A 26,125-nucleotide genomic window follows, 5' to 3' on the forward strand; every position below is an offset into this window, starting at 1 on the left:
GGACAGAGCAACAGGAGCTCACCCCGTTGCGGGGATTCAAACCGTCCACCTTCCGATCGGCAAGCCCCAGAGGCTCAGTGGTTTAGACCACAGTGCCACCTGTGTTCCTACCCTTGGGAGTAACAGGGTCATTGCTGGAGGGTGACATTTCCCCTGCTTCAGTCCTCCTAAGAGATCCATGCACTACTCTCTGTGATTCCCACAGGTACTGGGAAGAAAGCAAGGAACAATGGGAGAAGAAACCTTCATGTGGCTGCAGCCTCCATCCAAAGGGCAGGTCTGGCCAGGAAAGCTCTCCTCCACCCCCCTCCATCCCTCCCTCATTTTTCCCCCTTTTCTCTTCCTTTATTTTTTAAATTTTTGTTCACCCCCCATTTTTAAATTTCTATTTTAAATACATAGGTGTGCATGGGTGTAGCCAGGATTTTTCTTGGGGGGGACAGGCTTTTGTTAGGGAGGGCAGAACCTCAGATTTGTATTGATTTGTATTTACTCTTCTAACTTTGGGGGGGGGCAGTTGCCCCCTGCCCCCACCCCTTGGCTACGCCCATGTGTGTGTGTGTGCTCTTTTTTGCTCTTCAAAATATGGCAACCCTAACAATGATTGACTGTCGTATTTATATATCAATGAGGCACATCTGGTGTGGTTGGAAGTTATTCTCTGGTCCTTATCTCTCCTCTAATAAAATACCATTAAGAATCAGTGTATTGGGGTGGTAGACCTGGATCCTTTTCCCAACTAAAAAAAAAAAAAAGTAGAAATTAGTTCACATCTGGGAACAATTTGACTCCTTGCTTAGCTTTAATCAGGAAGGATTAATGATCGCAGTCTGGAATTTAGTTGGGTTCATTTAATGGAAAAGTTGGTGGTTAGGCTTCTAAAATCAAAGATGTCCTTAGAAGTAGTCAGATTAAAGGTGGTGGCAGCGGGAAAGGGAGAAGAGATAGATACCATAAGCTTCATCTAACAGAAACGTCACTATAGTTCTATCATCTATAGATATATATAATATGCTAACTGACCTGATGATCTGAAATGTGTTGCAGCTGGTACATGCGACTCTTCCCATTGTGGCTGCACAAGAGTTGGCAAGCTGCCCCTTGCTTCCCCTTACCATGGGATGGGGGGATGCTGCCTGGAGTAGCACACAGGGACCACAATCCAATGGGTGCTAGCCTAGGCCTCCCTCTTTAGTCACAGCAAGGCCTGGTGCTGACATGAGCGAAGGCAGGGGCTATATAACCCAAGGGGAAACAAACAATTTAGGAGAAGAGAACCCTGTCCAATACAAGGTGGGGACAACAGCTCAGAGTCCCCTCACTCTGAGACGCTGGTGAGGAGCCTTGAAAGAAAAGGTCGGCTAGCGGGAGCCTGTAGGTTCTCCACACCCAGCATGAAGGCATGTCCCCAGGCCCCACTTTCCTAACCATAGCTGTCAACCGTCCCTTATTTGGCGGGAAACTCCCTTATCCCAGGGCTGTGTCCCGCTGCTGTCCCTTATTGATGATGACCCTTAAATTTCCCGGGTTTCATGCTCACCCAGCTCGGGAGGGAAGCAGCGGCTCGGGGTCCTCTGCCGTGAGGGAGAGCATGCGCTGGCACCGTCGTCCTGGCACGAGGAGTTCCATCGGCCCTTCCCTGCCCAAGAGAGGGGGTGGAGGGAGAGAGACTCTCGCCCACGCCGCCCGTGAGCCCAGAGGCAGCAGAGGTGGTGGCAGCCGAGGAGACGGCCTGAGGGAGGAGGAAGAGGAGGGGATGGGGAGGAATGCAGAAGGGCGGTGCTTCAGCAGCCGTGGCGGCGCCGCAACCACCTCATGCCGGATTGAGAGTATCTGTCCATCCTACCAATGTATGTAACTCTTTACAATAGCAAAATCCCTTATTTTGGCTGCTGGTCCCTTATTTTCGAGGCTGCTGGTCCCTTATTTTCAAATCTGTAAGTTGACAGTTATGTTCCTAACTGCTGGGCTGCTTCTCCCGATAGTTGTTTCCTTCTGACTATCAGAGGGAAACAGCCCAGGAGTGGAGACAGCTCCTGCTAAATCAGCTCCCCGTGGAGAAGATGGCCCTCTTCCTCCATGTTCAGCTCTCCCAGATGTGTCCGTTTTTCAGCATGCAGAATAGAAAGGGGGAGGATTGACCTCCCCTTTAAGTTTTGTGCACACACACCCATTTCTGAAATGCAGCCCCCCAAACACCTCCCAAGGGAAAGTGGTCTTCTGCAGGGTGAGGGTTCCCTCCCTCTGCTTCAGGAACTGCTAGAGATCCTTGGCTTTCTTCCTGCAGCCCCCCTTTGGGGCTTTCTAAAGGGTTCTCCCCTGGGTGGGGTGCAGCATCTGGAGAGAGGAGATGAAAGGCACCTGTCTCCTGGTGGCCTCTCCCAGCACAGAAACCATCTGACTTTGCTCCAGGTGTCACTGGGTTACCATTTCTCAAAAGGAAAGCCATGCTTGTCTTCCTCTTGTTTTCCTAGCTAGGCTGCCTATACTGACAAAGAGAGGAGAGTTTCCAGCATTAGAAGGGAAGTCCACCCCTTCCTCTTCCTGAAGTCTCCCGCAACCTCCGTTCATCTTCCGAGCCAAACAGAGTCCAGTGGCCAATTCTGGCTCTGCACTAAGAGCTGCAAGGCATTCCTCTGAAAGGAATCAGTGGGTCCTATAAGGGTCCTATAGTGGCCTTGATAGTGGCCTTGGGTAGTATCAAAGTCCCAATGTCAGGGGTTTGGCACCATGCCACGTTGTATAATCTAAGGCACACTGGAAGAATCTTGAAAGGAGACATTTGTACATTTCCATGTTAGGATATTTCCGTTCCACCTTAAAAGGGAGCAGGCTTTGTGAGTCAGAGTCTGCGTATTTCCTGTTTCACAGGATGTTTCTGTTGTGTCTTTTGTTTTCTCTCTCTGTGTGTCTGGATACACTGAAGCAGGCAGTCATGTTTTTCTTTGTTCTGATCAACGCTGAATAAAACTTGTAAATAATGCTCTCCTGAGTGCAACTTTTGCTGTGCATTATCTGCTGATAAAGTGTGCATGAGCTCTGGAATGTGGCAAGCTATTTCTGGAAACTCGTGTCGCTAATTGCTGATACTGTATCTACGGGAGATCAATGGATCGTCCGGCAGCCGGCTTGGGGGCCATGATGGACTTTGTCTCCCTGGCAGTATCCCAACATTCCCCCACCAAGCAGGGGCGTGAAGCACACCCCAAAATGATTAAGCTGCTCCCACACTCTCTAAGAAGCTGGTGTTTTGTATATACCTAGCCTGCTTCCGACAACCTGTTTGTTCAGTATTCATCCTGATTTGTTTGCCCACGATTTGTGGGGCAGCTAAATGATGCTGCATCAAGCGTCTGCTATCCCAAGCTTTCCTGCTCATTTCCCCATCACTTTCCTTACAGCAAAATAGTCCAATTTTGTGGTGGTGGGGACATGTTTCTTGTGCAAGGGTGCTAGATCCACTTCAATTTACACAACCTGAATTTGCCAATATGCACTGAATGCCACCCTGAAAACAGTGGCAGTCGAGAAGCACCCAGTGTCAAGAAGAAGAAGAAGGAGAAGGAGAAGGAGAAGAAGAATTTGATATCCCATTTTATTACTACCCTAAGGAGTCTCAAAGCGACTAACAATCTCCTTTCCCTTCCTCCCCCACAACAAACAGCCTGTGAGGTGAGCGGGGCTGAGAGACTTCAGAGAAGCGTGTCTAGCCCAAGGTCACCCAGCAGCTGCATGCATGTGCAGGTCAAGAAGGCTCCCTGATTACTACGAATGTCTGAAAAGAACCAGGGCCTTTGTAGAGCTAATGGTTAAAACGCAGGATGCACTGCAGGGCAGTCTGCCAGGGCCAAGCAAGCCAAGCCAAACATGGGAGAGAATGTTGTTGGGCTGTGGGAGTTCCACTGCTCCTTTGCACATTTGGATTCACCTTTGGGGAATTTCCAGAAGCAGCTGAGGAACGCAGACCGACTCTGTGTTGTTTGCCAGTAGCGATAAAAGTCAGATGCAAATCCTGTGGGGAAATGGATGTTTTGCGAGCGAAATATTAAATGAACAGTGAAGCAAACAAACAAAAAAGGGGATTTTTTAAGATCTCGTGTATTAGAATTCTAAACATTGTTTGGTCACTGTGCTGCCAAATGCAGCAGTTCTTTCCAAGGATATCAGGAGGTAGAAGGGGAACCAAAACAGTTTTATTAACAAATAAACAGCAGGCATGCAAAGCATAAAATAAAACATAGTCGACAGGAGCTACCCAATCTCCCCTTCAGCTGCCCGGAGCCCCAGGTAGAGCAGCAGGAGAAAGACCCTGACCGTCGGTCTCCCAGCGTCAGGTCCTTTGATCTGGGTAGAAGCTTTCCCGGTCCCCCCCACCTACGGCTTTTATAGCCTGCCTTGATGTAATCAAGCACACCAGGCATTACTCATGATTAGCCCAGGACCCTGAGATGGAATTAATACAGAGCGGCTGAGAGTCTCCCACTACCTGCAGCCGGCATCCAGCTAGCACTTGCAACCCAGAAGAACCCAAGAAACTCCTGACAGGTGTGTGAAACACAAGAATCCAGCAGACCTCAAACTGGGGATGTTAAAGGGAAAGGGACACGCCACCTAACTCCTCAAAATACAATTGTCTTCCGCATTTCCACTACAGTCACCCTGTTTCAGCAGTTCTGGACTTCCCACCCACCCATACCAATACAACAAAGCATAGACAGCTGCTACAGATCTATGGATGGTATTGCACTCTTGCCTCTAGCTCATCACATTTTTCAACCTCTGCCTTAATAATCAAAATGAATATGGCTATTTGCATTTTTCCACTATACAGTAATTGTGGGATGTAAACACAGGAGCAGTCAATGACAACATTCCTAGAGTGTACATATTAGAACATGGGGAGGGATGTCTGTCCAGCAAGCAGTTAAACTTCCTGGGGACGGACTTCCTCCGCATGTGACCAGAGGTGGGTGTGGCCTCACCTGTGCAGGTAAATGATAAAAGCACAGGGCAGGCAGCCATATCTCTCTCTCTCATCTTCATCTTCTGAAGGAGCAACATGCCCTCTTGGCTCTCAGCCAAGAAAGGACAGTACTATCTTCCTATAAGATAGATTCTGAGTGTATTTTACCTTTTTTAAGCTGTCTGCCTTCTGGGATCATATTGTGAACAGAATGTGAGTAAACTCTTTTATACTTTTATAAAGACTGTGTCGTGTCTTGTATTTTAAGAGGGAACAAAAGGGGAAATTACCAGAGTAATTATTATAGAGGTTCTAGTGAACCTGTGCACACGTTACCGTTGCGAACTTAAAGAGGAATATTTATAAACTCTGCTGATATTTTGGGAACTTGTTAGCACAAGTTGGATAAGGATATAATTAGTCAATATATCCTCTCCTGCACCCCAGAACATTCCCACAGTAATCATAAATGATTTCATACTTATTTTAATTTCTATCCTGTCCCATACAGGTGACTATGTTCTAACTCTTTATGCCACATATTTATATCTACATCTAGGTACCTGCCCACATTTATTTACACATCTCCACATACACACACATATTTGAATATGCAACTGCCTTCTACATTTATATACAGTGGTACCTCAGGTTACATACGCTTCAGGTTACAGACTCCGCTAACCCAGAAATAGTACCTCAGGTGAAGAACTTTGCTTCAGGATGAGAACAGAAATTGTGCTCCGGCAGTGCAGCGGCAGCAGGAGGCTCCATTAGCTAAAGTGGTGCTTCAGGTTAAGAACAGTTTCAGGTTAAGAACAGACCTCCAGAATGAATTAAGTACTTAACCCAAGGTACCACTGTACTGCTTTCCCTCCAGGAAGTTCACAGCAGTACACTTAGTGTTCATTTACTGACACAACAGCCCTTTGAGGTAGATTTGGCTAAAAGGTTATGTCCTGCTCAAAACCAGCCAGCTTCCTAGCCGAGTTGAGAATTGAACCCGTCTTCTAGCCATGAAAGATACTCTAAGAAACCTTCTCATCTGTCAAGCTCCTTTCTAAAAAACCAAAAAAAAACAACCATTGAGCTCATTTGATTTATTGAAACCTGCTAGTATTGTTTGATTTTACATTGTGCCAAGCGGGAGCTGGTCACTGTACAAATATCTTTCTCACATCTAGCCAGCCCACACTCCTTCAAGGGATGTGGAACAGTGGAAACTTCATTACTTAGATAATGCTAAGTAACCCTGGAATGGATCTACCTTTTATCTGATGTTCTGGGGTACGAAGAGCTGCTCTAAGCAATGGTAGTTCTGACCAGTGAGGCAGAGCCAGAGAAGCATTGACTACAAGGAAAGGAACTCTTTGTTTCCGACAGGTCTTCTTAAATTGGAGGTGTCACAGTTTTCACAACCTCCAAGGCCACGTGCATCTTGGACGGCTTCCCTTCATTTAAACCCCTCTGTAAGTTAACGACTAATCAGAAATATCCATTTTGAAGTTCTCTTGTAAATCCAAGGTCGGATTTCTTTCCAAGGTTTTAATGAACGGCACCAGAAAAGGTGCAGGAGAACAGTTCATCTTTTCTTTTCCAAAGCCCAGGCTAATCACACTGAAGAGCAAAACCTTTTTAATGGCTGCGACCAGAGACTCATTAAATGAGAGGACTATATGATGAACAAACTGTGAGCTGTGTGTGGTTCTTGGCTACAGTCCACACTCTATTGAAAAGGAACATATATATTCCTTACTTTAACATTTGAGTCTTTGGCTCATCTACTTTCTTGAATGGCAAACTCTTTGTTTCCTTAACTTCTGAGTTTTAGAAAAGGGAGGAAAAACTTTCTCCAGAGGACTGAGCATCCTTTTGTCTGAAGCAGAATTTTAATAAATACGTACAATGTATAATTGATGCTTCCATGAGAGTCTTCAAGGAATTTAAAACAGTCTTGGATTTAATAGCAACCAACAGAATTGAGACAGAGTGAAACTATTGCAGCTGAGCACAGAGAAAAGGAGGTTTTAAATTGATGCTGTGTATTATTCATTTTGACAACTGCAAACTCGCAGGAAAGATAGCAGAGAGTCAGGAAGCATCAGCTACACAGGGTAATCCTAATTTATTACTAATACAAAAACTGATCTGAAGTTAAGCACATATTGCCCAGCCAAAAAGGAAAGGGAGGGGGAGAGAAGGAGCACAGCAGAGCAGTCTCCATGTAGCAGCGTTGCAGGGACACTGCTAAATACTTTGGGTGCAGCATAAATTTGCATGGGCTAATTTATACATATAGCCTCTGTGAAATGAACATGGTGATTGGCTGGAGTTTTACTAGCACTGTGCTTGTGGTGCCCTCACTGCAGTGCCCTAAACAATGGTAAAAAATTAAGTTTAAAAAGGGGAAAGAGATCTGGAGCCCATCGTGAAGCAATTTGGGCTTCCTGGACCACCTACTATACTTGAAGGAACGCCTCTCCCTGTGTTAAGATCTTTCAAGAGACCCTTTCCAACATAGCACCTCTACCAGGAATGGTGCATTCAACAGTGATACATGAAAGCACCTTCTCTGTGATGGCTCCTCACTTACGAAATGCCCTCCCCTCCGAAATATGATTGGCACATACCTTACTTTCCTTTTGGGAACCAACTTAAAATGGGGTGTTGATAACTGGTTGATGCCCAGGATGGAACCAGCATAGCATGAAGAAGTGTTTTAATATGAGTGGTATTTTTAATGCTGTATTTTATCTGCTCTGTTTAGCTGTGTTTTTTATCTTACGTTTGATATTGTAGCTTGCCCTGGGCTTGGTAACGACAAAAAGCGAGTTAGAAATTTCACAAACAACTTTTTAAAAATTCAGTTAACTTACTAGAGAAATGCATTTGCTTTGGGGGTAGGAGTTGTGTGCCATACCCAAATTTCATCAGCCAGCCTCTCCTCATGGCCTGTCAATATGAGATTCCAATATGAAATTTTCCAGAGGCACTCCAAACAAAGTTCTAAAAGGGCATGAAGTATGGGTCCTATAATGAGTGTATTTAAATATGTGTTTTGTTCATGTAGCCCTAGAACTTGGTACTACAGGAGGTTTTTTAAAATTAAACTTTATTAAATCTCAAGGACATACAGTAATTACCAAATAACACACACACACTCTCTCTCTCTCTCTCTCTCTCTCTCTCTCTCTGTGTGTGTGTGTGTGTGTGTGTGTGTGACATGGAGAAGCTATTATATTCATCACTGTTTGTGATGCTTTGGGCTATAACTCCCATCATGGCTAAACCAGCTGGGGCTTATGGGAATTGTATTCCAAAATGCACCAAATTGGCAAAGGTTGATCCAGCTCTGCTGTCTACTTACACTGACAGGGGCTCTCCGAAGTCTCCGGGTGAGATTTTTTCAGAGAGAACATTTAACTTCACGACAAACAGAAATTCAAGAGTTGATGGGGATAGATGAATTGGTCGATTTCAGTTTCCTGTCAGGTTCTCGTTTTTCCCCATACTTCAATTCATTTCTCCACATTTCCACATGGGGGAAAAATCCTCACGAAAATTCATTAGCATTTTGGTGCAAATTTCTCCCAAGAGACACATCTTTGGATACAGTTTTACTTCATAAACATGTTTTTACAAAGCAATTTTGCATACCACTGCACATGTTTGTATGTTACGTTCGCAAATATGTGCATGTTTGTGAAAACTTTAGTATACACGTTTTTGCAAAACATGACACCGCTGGAAAACATGACCGCAAAAATTCAGAGAAACGCCAATTTCAAAGGATAGTTGTGTTCCAGTCTGCTTATTGTGCCAGCAAATCCACGTCAACAGATGATGCCCTTCCTACCTTTTACACGACTGTTAGAAAGCTGGAAACAAAAGAGACCACCCTCTACCCTACAGTGTTTAAGGGGAAAGTGCAGTCAGGGTGGGCCGAGATGGAGGTGCAAAACATCAAAGTCGCTGTCCCCCACCTCCCCAAGCCACTTTAGAGGTAGAATCGTTCCCTCACTGTGAAAACATCCCTTCGAATATTGCCTCTAGTCGAGAACTTTAATGATCAGAACAGAATGTAGGTGTGTATGTGTGGACTTCTTTTGTGCCTCATCCTTTAACTTCAAAGGGCACAGAGAAACACAGCCATAGCATCTGCAAACATTAGCAGCCAGCTTTTAGCAGGCACCAGATTACATCCATATAAGCATATGCCTTTAATTTTATCTGGGGGAAATGTTCTGGCAAAGGGCTGTATTAAGTAAAGACAGTCAGCAGCTGGCCTGAATTGTGTTCCACTCAGTCTCCTTGACCTTGCGATTCACTGAGATACCACTAAGGGGAGCCCTCTTTGCAGTAAACTTGGAAGCCCTTGACTGCGTTGATCAAAAGCTTGGCCATAAAGATAATGTGACATTTTGATTTCCCCCAAATTGTGTTTAATCAGAAGGCAACCAGAGATAAGCAGTTTAAAATGAAATCTGAATCACAATTCCGAGTTTCCACATTTTAATACCTTTTGATTAGGCGGAAGGAGAAATGTAAATGGGTCTGAATATCAAAAGCTTGGACGGGCTTAAATAAAAACTAAAAAAATAAATCGGGTTAAAGCTGGAGGTTTGAAAGTAAAATACTGTGTTCCAGGGGGAAACTGCCAAACGAATCATCCTGTTAACTTAACCTCTTTTTATTTCACATTTCGAAAAAAGTAAAACCATAGTTCTTGTAAGATAGGCACATAGGGAGAATTTCACCCATAACAAAATCTGTTGCTTTTCATTTAACGCAAGACACGTGAGTTTGTGAACTTGCAAACAGAACATTTGTGTAATTGATAGCTGGGTAAATAACAATGCAAGCCTCATTAACGGTTATTCCTTTTTTTGGATCTCTTGTTAGTGTAAACTTGGAAATATGAATTTATAAATGTTGAAAATACTTTGGTAATTAATAGCCCTGGGTAAATAAAAAAGATAAGCCTCATTACAAATAGGATTAATTCAGGGTATAAGTTATTATAGTCTGGGACCCATAATTAACCCCTTTCTTGCACTGTAGATACTTGATTTATTGCTGAAGTTGTTCTCTCTGTGGCTCTAGAATGGTACACTGGACATATTCCAAACTATGAAAGTTTAACACAGTGGAATAGGCATTATATAAATTTTAGTGACCTGAATGTACACAAGGGATGGTGCTTAGGGAGTATAGAGCAGAAGCAATATACAGCAAAGCACATATTGCAGTAAATAATACACTTATGAGCTCAGGCTGTATTCCTGGGCACATAGCTAGGCAACTTAAATCTCACTGAAGTAGATGGGATTTTTGCAGCCTCACGGTTTCAAAATGTGGGTTCTCACAATGGCTACAGCTCCCCAGGGTATCAAGAAAAATCTCTCCCTCAAGAGCAAGGAGGAAGCTCAAGAACGGAGGGGCTAGGTGAGCTCCTAGGAACCCAACCTAGGAGAATTCACATGAAAATGTGACTTGGCCACACTGCATTGTCCCTGAAAATGCTTGCCACATGACAATAAAGGCAGGCCACAGCCTCGGGGCAACACTGCAACCATGATGCTCCATTCATGTTCAGATCCATGTGGATCGTGAGAGTCCTCACACGAAGACCAGGGAAGAAATGGTTCCCCAGTACAATGCTCCACATTTGTTGTTGTTGTTTAGTCGTTTAGTCATGTCCGACTCTTTGTGACCCCATGGACCAGAGCATGCCAGGCACTCCTGTCTTCCACTGCCTCCCGCAGTTTGGTCAAACTCATGCTGGTAGTTTCGAGAACACTATCCAACCATCTTGTCCTCTGTCGTCCCCTTCTCCTTGTGCCCTCCATCTTTCCCAACATCAGGGTCTTTTCCAGGGAGTCTTCTCTTCTCATGAGGTGGCCAAAGTATTGGAGCCTCAGCTTCAGGATCTGTCCTTCCAGTGAGCACTCAGGGCTGATTTCCTTAAGAATGGAGAGGTTTGATCTTCTTGCAGTCCATGGGACTCTCAAGAGTCTCCTCCAGCACCATAATTCAAAAGTATCAATTCTTCGGCGATCAGCCTTCTTTATGGTCCAGCTCTCATAGCAGAATAAAATTAAATCAGGGGCGAGAACCCTTCAGCTTCCAGCATCCCTAACTACTGACCATGCTAATGGGAATTGGAGTCCAACAACAGATGGAGGGCCACTGGTTTTCTGACCCTGATTTAGCAGGTCATGAAGGAGTCCTTGGACTTGTGTGCTCCCCCCTCCCTTCTACTCTTCTTCCATAAGCTTTTTGTTTCCAGTTTGCTTAACCGCAGCTTAGTTCCAACAGACATACTGTGGCTATCATCAATGATGGTTTGTTCGAAGTCAGCCATCTTGACCCCATGGTTTTGTGTGACGTACAAATTTGGCTACTTAATACTTAACCTGTCCACAACTTTACACAGGATCACTGCCAGTTTCATATACAGTGGTACCTCAGTTTACGAACTTAATACATTCCGTAAGTCTGTTCTTAAACCAAAACCATTCTTAAGGCGCGCTTTCCCTAATGAGACCTCCCGCCGCCGGTGCCCTTCCACTGTTTGGATTCTGTTCTTAGACCAAAGTAAAGTTCACAAACCGGGACACTACTCCCAGTTTTGTGGAGTTCATAAACCGAATTGTTCGTAAACAGGACTGTTCTTAAACTGAGGTACCGCTGTACTCGCAGGAGGGCCACAAGCTTCCCCCCCCCCCCGGCTGAAATTGGTCCTGGCTCAATATTTCAGCACAAAAAGATGTCTTACACCTGACCTGACTGTAGACCAGGGTGGTCTAACATGCAGCCTGCATGTAGCCCTCGAGGCCTTTTTCAGTGGCCCTCAGCCTGCCCCCAGCCCTCACACTCAGTGGCATAGCGTGGTTTGCCAGTGCTCGGGGGCCACACAGAGGGCAGGGTGGGAGGGAAGCAGACCGAGTACGCATGCGTATTCAACTGCATAATGGCATCCACATCACCCAGAAGACTGCAGCCACAGAGATAAGAAGAGTTGTTCCAAATGGACAAGCCATTTTCAACAGAGTCCAGCAATGGAACCACACAGCTGTATTGAGGCAGCACTGGGTGTTGAAATTTTGTGCCCCTAACAATTTTGCGCCCAGGGCAACTGCCCCTGTAGTCACCCCACCGCAGCCCCAATGCTACACTACTACTCATGCTGCCTTCCCAAAGCTACGAAAGTGAGGTGCTGGGCTTTGGGAAAGAGGCAAACGGAGTCTGACAGGGCCCAAAGCCTAGTTAGCATTTTCCTAGAGGGAGATGCTCTGCGTGCTGCCATCCAGAGTGTTCTTATGTCACCAGGGATGTTGGGATCTGTAACCCTTGTTCATTAGAGAAGACAACACTGCACATCTTGCCTAGGACAGGATCCAAATACCGACCCTGTCATGCCTCCAAGAGCCCCTGAACCCTGCTCCTCTCCCTTTCCAGTTTACATAGCTGAGGCACACATTCCCTTCCAAGTTCCACATAACTCCGTAATGGCAGCATTCAAGGCACCAGCAATCCTAGAAGAGGCACATTTTCCCATAGTACATAAGCGCTTGGTGTAAACACAGACGCCTTGAAAATTTGGGGGGCATGGGATGATCAAACCAGAGATGTATTGTAGAGGTAAAGGCATGCATATTCTGAACACAGGTGCCAGAGTCATCATTAGCATAGCATAGTTATTCAAGAACCGCCTGCAGCCCTCACTCCTGTTCCTATTCTCAGAGTAGCAACATTCAAACCAAAATGCCCTTACAAAACATTCCAGGATCTCTCTTCTAACAATCCCAAAGGAACATCTCCATTTGTTTAAACAGTTTCACTTGAAAATATATGCTAGCAAAGAGATTCATGATGTTAATAACATCTACATGTGAACATCCCAGTTGATACCTGGAACTCGTGAGTCTACAGCTATTTGTTTGAACATTCTTCCTTTTGTGTTGTAATGAAGAAAGCAGCCTTGCTTAAGCTTTTGAAGTCACCATCCTATAGACTAACGGTATACTCAGTTCTAGTTACAGGTAGGTAGCCGTGTTGGTCTGCCATAGCCGAAACAAAATATTTTTAAAAATCCTTCCAGTAGCACCTTGTTGTTGTTGTTGTTGTTTAGTAGTTTAGTCGTGTCCGACTCTTCGTGACCCCATGGACCAGAGCATGCCAGGCACTCCTGTCTTCCACTGCCTCCCGCAGTTTGGTCAGACTCATGCTGGTAGCTTCGAGAACACCATCCAACCATCTCGTCCTCTTTCGTCCCCTTCTCCTTGTGCCCTCCATCTTTCCCAACATCAGGGTCTTTTCCAGGGAGTCTTCTCTTCTCATGAAGTGGCCAAAGTATTGGGGCCTCAGCTTCATGATCTGTCCTTCCAGTGAGCACTCAGGGCTGATTTCCTTAAGAATGGATAGAGTAGCACCTTAGAGACCAACTAAGTTTGTTATTGGTATGAGCTTTCATGTGCACGCTGATACCAATAACAAACTTAGTTGGTCTGTAAGGTGCTACTGGAAGATATACTCAGTGACCAAGGGTGGATCCTTATGTAGCCACGCAAAAGAGGGTGATGTTAGCAGACTCAAGGTTTGCAAGAATTCTAAACTTAAGGGAGGAAATGCTAAAGTGAGAGGGGCCACAAAAGCCGAGTGTGCCGAATGGGCAGGGGTGCTGCGTGACCAGGGTCAAGGGAAAACGGAATGGAGTTGTGTGGAGAAGAGCACGCCTGCCTGTTCAGACCTTGATCAGGAGCACTCGGCAGTGCAACCTTTTATTGCAACTCCTACTTGTAAATGTTCTGTACACAGACTGATGGTGCATTAATAGCAATTAATAATTCACAACACTATCTGAATGCCCTCCCAGAAATGAAAAAGGAAACAGAGATTCAGGTTGGTTGGTGTGTGGCTTCCTTTAAAAATAAAAATCAAAGGCTGCTTTTATCTGTTCTTGCAGAATCTGCAAATGTTTGTGAGAGGGGATGATGATCTTGTTCATTATTCTAAGCACTGAGGTGCTACACACAGAGAGAGAGAGCAGGTTTGTTCCATAAAACGTACAGTTGCTTTAAACTAAAGCCACCTTTAAAATGAACTGTGTTTTATTGATGAGTAGGTTAAGTAAATGGGCGATTTGTCTTTTAGTCACCATCTGGTCAGGAAGCAGTAAGCCTTCCTATTTTTATTCTTGCATTCCTCCGTTCAAGATGAGACTACTTAAGGAAGAGTATACATAGCATGTGTTCGTAAGCCTGTTGGAACCTCAGGGCAATGTTAGTGCAGAATGTACGCACGCAGACACAAACTGGCCCTACCCCAGTGTGAAACCTCCCTCCTCTCCCATCTTAGTACTGCTACAACTGGAGCACCCAGGCCCAATCAGCTATTTTGCCAGGAGTTGCAGGCCTAGGTTTATGGTGGTTGCTGGGTAGTCACAGAGTACAATCTCTTTCCCTCAACTATTTTTAGGCCAAGGTTGAGGAGTGCAGTCCCTCCAAGTGTCACTATTTTCCAGGGACAGTCCTGGATTTACAGAAGCCATCCCAGTTTCTGATTTGATCCTAGAATGTCCTGCTTTTCCTTAGGATGTCCCTGGTTTCATCAGAGAAATGTTGGAGGCAGTGCTGGATTTACGCATAAGCTAAACAAGCTATAGCTTAGGGCCCCACTCTCTTGGGGGCCGCAAAAAAAGGGAAAAAACCTGGATGTACATTTCAAAATATAAGATACAAAACAAATAAAATAAAATCTACATACAGCAACAGTGTTTTGTGTTGTGTATGGATCTGTTAGGTCCATGAATGACCATATAGCATATATTCAACACAAAAAACAGTGACAATTTGTTGTTGACAAAGTACAGCGGGACATATAAAGGGCCCCATTACCTTCAGTAGCTTAGAGCCTCATCGAACCTAAATCCAGCCTTGGTTGGAGGGTATGGAGTTATACAACCCAGCCCCCGAACCAAGGAAATAAGTAACTATACAACCTTTAGAAGACTTCTGAAGGCAGCCCTGTTTAGGGTATTTGCATGCCATTCATACAAATAAATCCACAATCGCAGAATAAATTAGAATCATAGATATATAGAATCGCAGAGTTGGAAGGGACCCTGGGGTCCTCTAGCCCAACCCCCTGCAAGGCAGGAATTTCAGCTCAAGCATCCATGACAGATGGCCATCCAACCTCTGCTTAAAAGTCTCCAAGGAAGGAGACTCTCCAAGGAAGTAGAGTATACAATCTTCCGAGGGAGACCGTTCCACTGTCGAACAGCTCTTACTGTCAGAAGGCTTTTTTCGTATGTTTAGTCAGAATCTCCTTTCTTGTAACTTGAAGCCATTGGTTTGAGAAAACAAACTTGCTCCCTCTTCCATGTGACAGCCCTTGAAAGGTTAGAAGATGACTATCATATCTCCTCTTTTCCAAGCTAAACATACCCAGTTCCTTCAAGCACTCCTCGTAATTACAATTAGGCTACTAAAATGTTGCTAAAATGGCACACATTTTAAACCAAAGCACTTTCCAAAATTGCGGCAATTTCGAAACCATTTTAGACAGCAGAATGGATGACCTCAATTACAGCGTTTAAAATTTTACTTCCTTTCCCAGCTGATCTAAAAACAATTCGTTTTGGAGGGAGACGCTGACCTTGCAACTGCCCTGGAACCAGTTTTGATGAAGGGCAGTCTAAAAGGTTTTAAACCAGCCTTTACCCAACTGGTACCTTCCACATAATTCAGCTGTCATCATTTTGGTCATGTGGGCTGGGGTTATGGGAGTTGTAGTTCAAAACATCTGGAAAGCACCATGTTGGGGAAGACTGATTTAAACAAACACATACATATTTATATACATACATACATACATACATACATACATACAATGAATGCTTACCATCTAATGCTGACAAACATAATATAGCAGTCTACATCCCCTAGGGCAGTCTTTCTCAAACTCGGCCTCCAGATGTTTTGAGACTACAATTCCCATCATCCTTGTCCACTGATTCTGCTAGCTAGGGATCATGGGAATTGTAGGCCATAAACATCTGGAGGACCGAGTTTGAGGAAGCCTGCCCGTTGTTGTTGTTTAGTTGTTTTGTCATGTCTGACTCCTTAGGGAACCAGAATTTCATCAGGGAGAAAGCCAGTAATGGCAGAGAAACACCCAAGAAAGGCATTGTAAATTACTCTAGCATGCTTTTACCATATCAACTAACAGCAAGGTCAACTGTGAAATACCAGCTTATGTCAACTATCAAATGTTATCAGATATCTACTGTCAGATAATGGATACTGAAGTCAAATATGTTTGGGTGGCCCAATACCTATATCAGACAGTGGGAGCATATTTGGCAAATATGTGAGCATTCACAGAACATCTGGAAAACACTCGACATCAAAAGCAGCAAAAGAGAATTTTGAAGAGGAAATTCATTTCAGCTCCTCCTGCCACAAATGTGCCATCTGCAGACAGGATGTGGTCTGCTGTGATTGTTGCCCTTGTATTGTAGACACTCTAATAAGCTTTTAATATTTTTGCCCGAATTGCTCTGGACAGCATATGAAAGCAGAGGACAGAAAGAGTAAGATCATGGTTGCTTTCATCAGTTTTTCAGAAAAACGGTGGGTTCTGTGTTGAAGTAAGGGTACTGAAATCGCTGCTAAGAAGCTCAAATGACTGACACCCTTCTTTGGAAATAAAACCAATGTCCAGATTTTAACACAAAAAACTTTACTTGCAGAAACTTATGGATGAATCAAAACATAATATTTACAGTCTCATGCTTATCCAAGCATGGCCTTACAGTCTCGTCTTCTAACTTTCAAACAGCTGTATTTTCCTCTCTTTCCAGAGCTCAGCACTCGGCCTTCTGTATCTCAGTTAGGCCATGCCTTGCAGCTCCTATGAGAGATTTCCACTTTTACCTTCTCCTGCAGTGTTGCACTCTTTATTTCAAGCAAAGAAGAGTCTATTCAACTTAGCAGTGTTCACAGTGGATTCTAAAAACACAGTCATCTTGCTTCGCATGAAATGGAGTCTCTCCTTCATTAGATACTTCCCATGTGACCAACATTAGCCAATTACACGGGAACTACTAGAGGATCAACCAATCAAATGTAAACACGTAGTAATGCATACAAACAGTTATAATTTCAGTGAATTAAATTACTATACTTAGCATTACGTACCGTCATCAACTTTTTATCAGGCAAAATTGGGGTGTTCGCGTGTGTGTGTTGCATCTCCCTGGGCAACATTCCGGCAGTCATTGCTTAAGACTGGCCTTTATATAGGATGGTTTCCAATAGCTTTTTACCTGCAAACAGACACTCCAGTTGTCTGAGAACATTTGAAGTCCTTCTTGATTCCAGCAAATGTTTTAAACCTTTGCCTATATAGACCATCCAAATGGCGATTTACATGTACAGCCAGCCCCACCACCCAGCAAAATAGAGTAATCCAGATGACATCACTTTCAAGAGTGGCAGTGTAGCACCTTGGTCCTGGCAGAAGTGTCCCGTGAGGCAAAACCTGTGCAGCATTCTGATACATTGCATGAAGAGGTGGAGGTGAAAGCATATAGGCAGGCTAGGTACTAGCACTGGTAGAAAGCTGAACTGTATGCACCATCACTGAGTCTAGAACTTGCACCACTTTCTGGTCTGGTGGCCCCAGCAGTTCAGAAGGGCCCCTCAATTGCCTTATCTGGCTGTTCTATCACTTATTGCCCTCCTCATGAGGTCTCCAGACTGCCATTTTAATGGCATAACCTCCAATATTTCTCTGATGAAAATAGGGACGTCCTAAGAAAAGTGGGACATTCTGGGATCAGATCAGAAGTGATGGTGTTCTCTTCCTGCAAGAAATAAGTTCTTGATTCCATTATACATGGGTGGTGTTTGGTTGTAGTGTTGTTGTTTTTTTGTTTTTTTGTGTGTGGTTTTTTTGTTTTTTTGTTTGTTTGTTTATTTAAAATCCTTTTAATATTGTCATGGAATTGGCGATTGACATGATACTTCAAATCACGCCAGATTTGTGTTAAAGATCTCCTTCTTAATGTCTTTATACTATATCCCTGCAGAGCAGTTACCATATATCATGCAAACGTTCCCCATTTAATATTATCTGCGTACTGCAGATTGGCACGAGACCATACTACAGTTTAAAAGAGGAATTGTGGAATTGCATTTGCGAGGTCGGGCAGAGCTTTTAGGTTAATGGATTGTGTTTCTTTTCCCCTGTCCCACAAACTCCCTCCGATTTCTTCCCTCCCCACTACTCACGTTCTCTAATTGCTTCCTTGCTCTCAACATCAAATGACTTCCTAATTTGAAATAAGAACACAAGACTTGTCTTGCTGCATCAGACCAGCCCATGCATCTAGTCCAGAAAGTTTTCCCAGGATATCAACTTTCCCCAGCCTGGTGCCCTCCGGGTTATCACTGGACTGCAACTCCCATAATTGTTTATCAGTGCTGGGGATGATGGGAGTTGTATTGCAACAATATCTGGAGTGCCACAAATTGGGGAAGGGGGAGTTCTGTGTTTCTGGAGTCTTACAGATGGGGATGACTATCTCACGTGGTCACCAGCATTCGCACTCAGAGGTATAGAGAGTCTCTATATAAAATGCTGTCAGGAGCTGGACTGAGGAGGAATGGTGGGAACTGCCCTCCCCCTTCTCCTGAACCTTCCCCAAAACAGGAGGACAGTATAGATTTAGAACAGTGGTTTGCAGAAGGGCATAGTTCAGAGGCTGCAGAGGGCAGAAGCTGGGAAATATTGGAAGAGGAACAGCAAGAAGAAGAAGAAGCACCAGGGGAGAGACAGCTGACAGATTCAGTGCCCTTGGAAAGCATTCCTGACCTCCCCTCCCCCAAGACCAGGTGGGCAATGAGAGTAGCAGAACAGAGAGCTCAGAGGCAGAAAGCTCAGATTAGCTGATGCAGGGGTGATGTTGAATAGGGTAGACGTAGGGGTTGGGACTTTACTTGGAGCAATGCCATTATTTAGGGAAGGCTCCATTCCTTGCCACTCTCTGTGAATTAGTGAATAAATTGCTTGGTAAGAACTTTTATCATTTCTCTGATTCTTGGCTGCCACCGTGGGAGGGATTTGATTCCCCGAAGCTGACAGATGCTTCAGCTTACTGAACATGGCTAATAATCATTGATACCTCTATCTTCCATGACACCTCTATCTTCCCTCTAACCCAGCACCCTTAACAAACTACAACTTCCAGGATGCCCAGGGGGACACACCATTTTCTGGTTTGCCACAGGCAGCAAAGTGTCTTGGGCAGGCCCTGAGTGAGATAGTGTGAGAGTTGTGGCTGAGTGCGGGATTGCTTCTGTCCCAGATTTAAGAGTTTGTTAGAATGCACTGGATTCGAACCGGAGACGTGAAATCTTCTGTCAAAGCAGCTCAAGCCAGAATATTGAAAGGAACTGATTGCCAGCAAGTAAAAGCGGAAATAAACTCCAATTCCCATCCTCCCCAGTCAGCGTGATCCATGACCAGGGATGATAGGAATTGTAGTCCGGGAAAATTCGGAGGGACACCAGGTTTCTTCTCTCTTTTTTTGTATATAATTTTTATTAAAATTTCTGTTTTACAATTTAAAATACTCATTTTTACATCCGTAAGATATCAATGACTTCCCTTCTTCTCTTTCCATGGTTCATTTTACATATCATAAATCGCTGCATATTTTACAAAAACTAAATCATTCAGTATTCCATTATTGCATCCACCAAAGCTTATTTACACTGTTGGATTTATCTTAATGCTGGCAGCGTTTTCAGCTGTACACAATTATTTCCCATATATTCAATAAACGTTTTCCAATCTTCTCTAAACGTATGTTCTTCTTGTTCTCTTATCCTATATGTTAAGTCTGCAAGCTGTGCGTATTCCATCATTTTAAGCTGCCCTTCTTCTTTGGTTGGGACCTCGCTCATTTTTCATTTTGGGGCTAACAAAATACGGGCTGCAGTTGTAGCATACATAAATAACCTTTTTTGACACCTGGGAATTTCAGTCTGAATTATCCCCAACAGAAAGGAATTTTGTTTTTTTTTGGGGGGGGGAGTACTTTTAAACATGTTTTTCAATTCATTATAGATCATTTCCCAATACTCTTGTACCCTTTTACAAGTCCACCACATGTGAAAGAACGTTCCCTCCACCTCTTTGCATCTGCAGCACTTATCAAATTCAGTCTTATACATCTTAGCAAGCCTACTTGGAGTTAAATACCATCTGTAAATCATTTTCAGGTACAGGTTTCTCATTCCTTATAATGAACTGTCTTTCTGTTAGGAATTAGATGGAACACACATAGCTGAGTCCTCCAAAAATAAGAGGGCTAGAAACCTGAAATATTCAGTCCCCTGGCTCAACTCTTTCTACTTAGGACTCAGCAAGATTGGTAAATAAAAAGCGTTGTATATCCATCATTACGCTGTGGCACCAAATGGCGCTGTGGAAGTTCCGTTTTTGCCAATGCAATTTCTCATAACAAAGTTTAAAACACGTTTAACTGAAATGCTTCTTTGATGTGTCTAAAAAAACCCCTAAGTGTCGCATATTGATGATCTTCACTAACCACATTCTTGTTGCATAATTATGGGTCACATAAGTGCTTTGAGGACTAAGGCACATACTTGAGAATCAGGAAGTAGCCGGCTGTTTTGGTAGAGGTGATCAGGAAGTTGGAAGTGCTTGCTTTGACTGTCACTGCTTCCATTTTTCAGTTAGAATAATTCTCTCCGCAATATTGGTGCAGCACAGCACGTTTCCCCTGCCGAATTAATTAGCTATAGACAAATCTGCAATGCTAATGTTGTGTGCTATAAGGACACAGTTGGCAACTAATTCTTAACAGAAAGGAATGTATTTCTTGGGTGGGGTTTCACAGATAGTGTCTATCTGTACTACCTCACTGCTGCTAGCTACCTTACTTTACTTGTTATGTTAGTTTTCAAAATAGTTTGATTGTTTTATGGTATAGTATCTGCTACTGTTGGAAGCTGCCCCATGCCTGAGATTGGACGAAGCGGGGAATATAAAGCTATACAATAAATAAATAAAACGTAAGTGTTTGTATAGGATTACAGCCTAAGAATGTTTAAAAGACAGCTGCCAAGAGGTACTTATTACACGGAACAGATTCATTTCTGGCCAACAGTATCCCATCAAATGTTAATGCACTGTTTAAAGACAGTTGATATTGTGCTTTTTCTTCTTTCGCCAATAAATATTCCTCAGCGTTGCTAACTTGGGTTGTGAACACTACATGCAGCGCTGAGCATGTCTCCGGCAGCCAGAGGACAACATCTAAACAAATTCAAGAATTCAAACTCAATGGAAACGTAGATGGTGAGGGGGAATTTGTATTTTGCCAGTACAAATGTTGTGAGGTTAGGCACTGTTTCACTGGATAGCCATCCGAGACAAAAAAGTGTGCAGGAGATTTCAAAGATCAACAAAGGGAACCTGAGCAAATTAATAATCCTCTCCTTCAGAAAATTAAACTTCACTCTGCTAAATTAGTTGACCTTCAACGTTTGCCCCGAGGGACTGGTGCAAGATTGGAGAGCTTATCTGAAGAAACGGAGAACAAAACTAGTCTGAAGCAAGATGGCTAGTGGACTGGATAGTTCCGGGGATGTTTATTTAGACCTCTTTAATGAGAGCACAATGAACAGTGGAGTTAAAGTCAGCTCTTAACGCTGCGTACTAGCTTTGTTTTGCTTTGCCACGGGCAAGGCAGTGTCTCGGATAAGGACTATGGATTTAAATCGGTGCGAAAGGGAAGGCTAAAGAGCAGCGCAAGCCGTGCTGCATTGACTTAAAATGCAGCAAAGTTGTTCTTTCTTTTTCATTTCAGACAGAAGATTGTTTGCAATGAAACACGGTATTTCCAAAGAAACAGCAGGGTAGATACAGGATTGCTATGGGTTAATGCTGTGTGTACACCACTTCCCAAACCAGCCCTGAGAGTGCATTGGATCCAGAGTAAACAATGTGTACACAGCCTTAGAAAACCTCCTGCATTGACTCAGGGAACCTTTGCTTTACACGGACTTACAGACTTTTGTTTTTAAATAAAGTTGGTATAAAAATTGCCCGGTAAAATCTGAGGTCTGTCTCTCTTTATCCTTAACAAATATTCCAGCACGCTGCTCCAAACTGTAGCCACTAACCTGATCCTAAGCATGAGTAACCAGAAATATGTCACACTAAGTTTGCAACTCTGTGACAGCTTACTTCAGGGTAAGCCTCCTAAACTTTTCTGATTGAACGCATCTCCCTCTGAAGCTGCTATTTGCTCTGTTGTAATGTACTACAGGCCCATGGGCTGAATCTGCAGCTATTTGTAAAAGAAGAAAAGAAAAGGAAAAGAATGAGATGTAATATGCAATTTGGCCCCACGTGTCTTTAGGACTGCATCGTGGCCTTGAACATTTTGCTATGGTGCAAATTTAATTTCAAATTTGTTTGCTTCCAATGAAGGCTGCAACCCTAAGCAATTTTATTCTACTTGCTACCTGGAAATATCACCCAGGTGATCTTGATTTGATGTCACCCTATGGTGGCCACTTAGGCTGCAAAACAAGGCCAAAGTGTCTTTGCATAAAATTTGCATATGGTCCATACATATGGTACCAATTTGGAGTTATCATGTAAATGGAAATACAATGTATTACAGCATGCGGGGAGGAGGATGTAACTAGGTGACCTGTCTGCATGCTCCTTCTGCTCTCTGGCTGAACCTCCAGACACCTTCCAGGCCCCTGCTGCTCTCCCTTCTTAGGGTTCTTGAATTTAGCATCCTGCCAGATAGGGGACTCCTTCAAGTAGAGGTCTCTGCAAAGTAGGACACAGGCCTCCCATTGGGAGGGGGGAATTGCTCTGGAAGAGAAATGTAAACATTGGCATACTCTAAAAGCCCATGTCAGTTTCCCCAAGCAGCTCTTAAGGCTCTGGGTATCATATTTCATTTACATGGAGCTGCTGAAAGTTTTATGGATGGGGGGGGGCAGGAGGCAAGAATATAATGCCCCTAGGGTGCCTGGAAAATGCTATGTGTGAACACATCTCCATGAGATGTGTTGCGGGCATTAACTCCCCATCTTGTAACGAATAACAGGCCTCAAGTGCTTGCCACAAATGGGAAGCTTCATCATTTCATAAATCCTTCACTAGCTTATGCAAATGTGGTTCTCTGGCTTTTGCTGAATGTGCAATAGCGGCCCGTTGTTTTCTAAATAAGAAGCTGCTTCCCCGTCATTTGCTCAGCCTCTAGCAATTATATCAAAGGCAACACACAGGACTAGTAGCCTGCAAGTAATAATGACGCCAGTGGGTTGCATTCAACGAAGTTTCACTTAGAGCAGAACCGTTGCAATGCATGGACCTAACTGAGTCTTGTTTGTTAATTTTGGAGGGTCTACTCCAAGTCAGACTTAGCTGAATGTCGCCCATGGGCAATGTAGGAATATAAGCCATGTTCCTTGTTCCTCCACTGTGTACAGTAGTACCTTGGGTTAAGAACTTAATTCGTTCTGGAGGTCTGTCCTTAACCTGAATCTGTTCTTAACCTGAGGTACCACTTTAGCTAATGGGGCCTCCTGCTGCCGCGCGATTTCTGTTCTCATCCTGAAGCAAAGTTCTTAACCCGAGGCACTATTTCTGGGTTAGCGGAGTCTGTAACCTGAAGCGTCTGTAACCTGAAGCGTCTGTAACCTGAAGCGTCTGTAACCCGAGGTACCACTGTATTGTTATTAGCCCTTGAAAGTGCTCCAAGGATGTCTCTGTGCACAGAAAAGCCTTTTGCATTTTTTAGTCAACATCAGAGTCATGACTAAGGACAAGGCTACCCAACATTGTGCAAGGGGGGTTTTCCAGACCCTCCAAGTGCCCCTATTTTCAAGGGAAAGTCCTGGATTTACAAAAGCCATCCTGGTTTCTGATTTGATCCTGGAATATACCGCTTTTCCTTAGTATGTCCCTGTTTTCATCAGAGAAGTGCTGGAGGGTATGGTATGACAGGCTTATTGGGACTGCTTCTGCTGCCCAGCATAGAGTGCTTCTTTCTCTTTTAAATTGCTTTTAATTTTTTTTTATATCCTCTTAATTTTTTTATTTTTTTTTTACTATTTTAACCATTTTTAATTGGGTTGTAAGGGCACTTGGCGGGATGTGCCAGGGGGAGAGGAGCGGGAGAGAGCAGGGGGAGGTCCAATTACAGTGGTTCTGGGTAGGGGGAGGTATGGCGTGGAAGGTGGGGCAGGCTGGGTAAGGGGCAGTTAGTGACTGTGCAGTGTGCCAGCCTCTCCTCCAACCGGGGAATTGTGGTTGCCCTATCAGCCAGCCCTCGGGTCTGCGACTGCTGCTGTTGAATGCCACATCAGCCCAGAATAAAAACTCCCTCATCCATGATCTGATTATGGATGAGGAGGCTGATCTGGCGCGTATCACTGAAACCTGGGTGGGTGAACAGGGTGGAATTGGGCAATTGGGACAGGGAAGATGTTGAAAGCTAAAGTCAAAACCGAAAGAAGAATGTCAACAACTCCTTGAACTCAAACACTGTCTCAAACCCAACACCAGAAGCTGATATTAGCTATCAATTGACATCTGGCAACTTATTCTCTGGTGCCAACCTTGATTCCGAAGGAGGCATAATCCAATATGTCTAGTTACACTTTGTGGCCTCTTCCCTTTGCTCCCAACTGCCATGAGAAATGTGGGAAGAATTGTACTCATTATTCACACTGATAACATGAGAGCTTCCAAAGGCATTGTTTGCGAAATTTCTGAATCAATATGTCAAGTAGCCCTGTTTTGTGTCATGTTATGTGGTGTTATGTCCTAATCTGACATGATAAGATTACACGATGCATTTGATCTTGAGGCAAGAATTCCTTTGAAATGTTTGGCATAACTTAACAACCCATCAGGTCTTGTTTTTATTTTATTATGGACACGTAGGTCAAAATCTGTAAGCAATTTAATGGCCATACATCTCGAACCTTGTCAACCTAGTCCTCCCAGCAAGAGTGTTACAGGAAGTGCTCTCAATGGTTTAGTTCTTCCAGATGCTGAACATTCACCATTGGTTTCAGAGGGCTGCCTGGGCTGGTCAGCATCCTGGAGCTTTAAACCTGAACTAGCTTCTGCTTTTTTTTACTCTCTCAAAAACAGGTATAACATCTTTGTTTCTTGTACACGTGTGCAAGATGAAGCAGAACTTTCGGATGATCTATCATTGAAATCTGAGGCGGACCTATGAAACACAACAGGAAAACAGCTCCAGATGTTCCCCAGCTCTCATTGATTCTTTTATCTGAAAGCGCTGGCCTCCGTTCTCCAGAGAGAAAGCAAAATTCAGTTTGCTCATTAGCACTTCGTATGTTTTAAGGATGGGCTAACTGTCAATTTTGGCTTCTCTCCATTTCTCATTTTTCAAGCCTGCATTTCAGTTCCCTACATTTCTATATCAGTTTGCAAAAACATTGTTTATATTAAAAAGTCCTCATGAAAATTCTTCAGCCTTTTAGTGCAAAATTCTATGAATATACACATTTTTGCAAAAGAGTGTTCTCTAATAGAGTGCCTTTTTGTATGTTATTTTCACTAATGTGTGCATTTTTATGCAAGCTTTACCTTGGTATATGCACTTGGCTGGGGAAAAGCACTACAAAATTCAAAGACGTGCAAATTTCGAAAGATGGCTGTGTTTCAATTTGTATGTTCCTTTGGAAAGTGTGCATTAGGTAGGTTCATGTTTAAATGTGAATAGTTTTGATTCCCGCCCCCCCCCTTTTCTGTGTGTGAGGGGGGGGAGGGAAGGAGGGAGCTAGGATGGGGAGAAGTTCATACATACACACACACACAACCCAAGACTGACATTAAGCTCACTAGTAACAAGAAAATGAAATGTAACTAAAGAAACAATAGGAAACCAGACTTGACAGATGAAAAATACAATGTAAATATATCTTACTGATTAGACAGCTTATAGTGGGGTCAGCCCTATATTTAGGCAAGGTGAGGTGACTGTCTCAGGTGACAAATGCCTTGGAGGCTGCCTGGGAGGGGGGAGGTAAAAGGCCATGGATCCTCAGGATTTTTACA

The 26,125-nt window shown here is 43.8% G+C and overlaps 1 long non-coding RNA gene across 1 annotated transcript; it reads left to right on the plus strand.

Moving 5' to 3' along the window:
- Positions 1-4,866: 4,866 nt before the first annotated feature.
- On the plus strand, positions 4,867-25,535 carry LOC308581931. Its single transcript, XR_014005387.1, has 2 exons — positions 4,867-5,176; positions 25,193-25,535. It is a non-coding gene; the product is annotated as an uncharacterized lncRNA (long non-coding RNA).
- Positions 25,536-26,125: the final 590 nt, after the last annotated feature.

Source organism: Podarcis bocagei (genome assembly GCF_964188305.1).
Source record: "Podarcis bocagei genome assembly, chromosome: 1".
Classification (NCBI taxonomy): domain Eukaryota; kingdom Metazoa; phylum Chordata; class Lepidosauria; order Squamata; family Lacertidae; genus Podarcis; species Podarcis bocagei.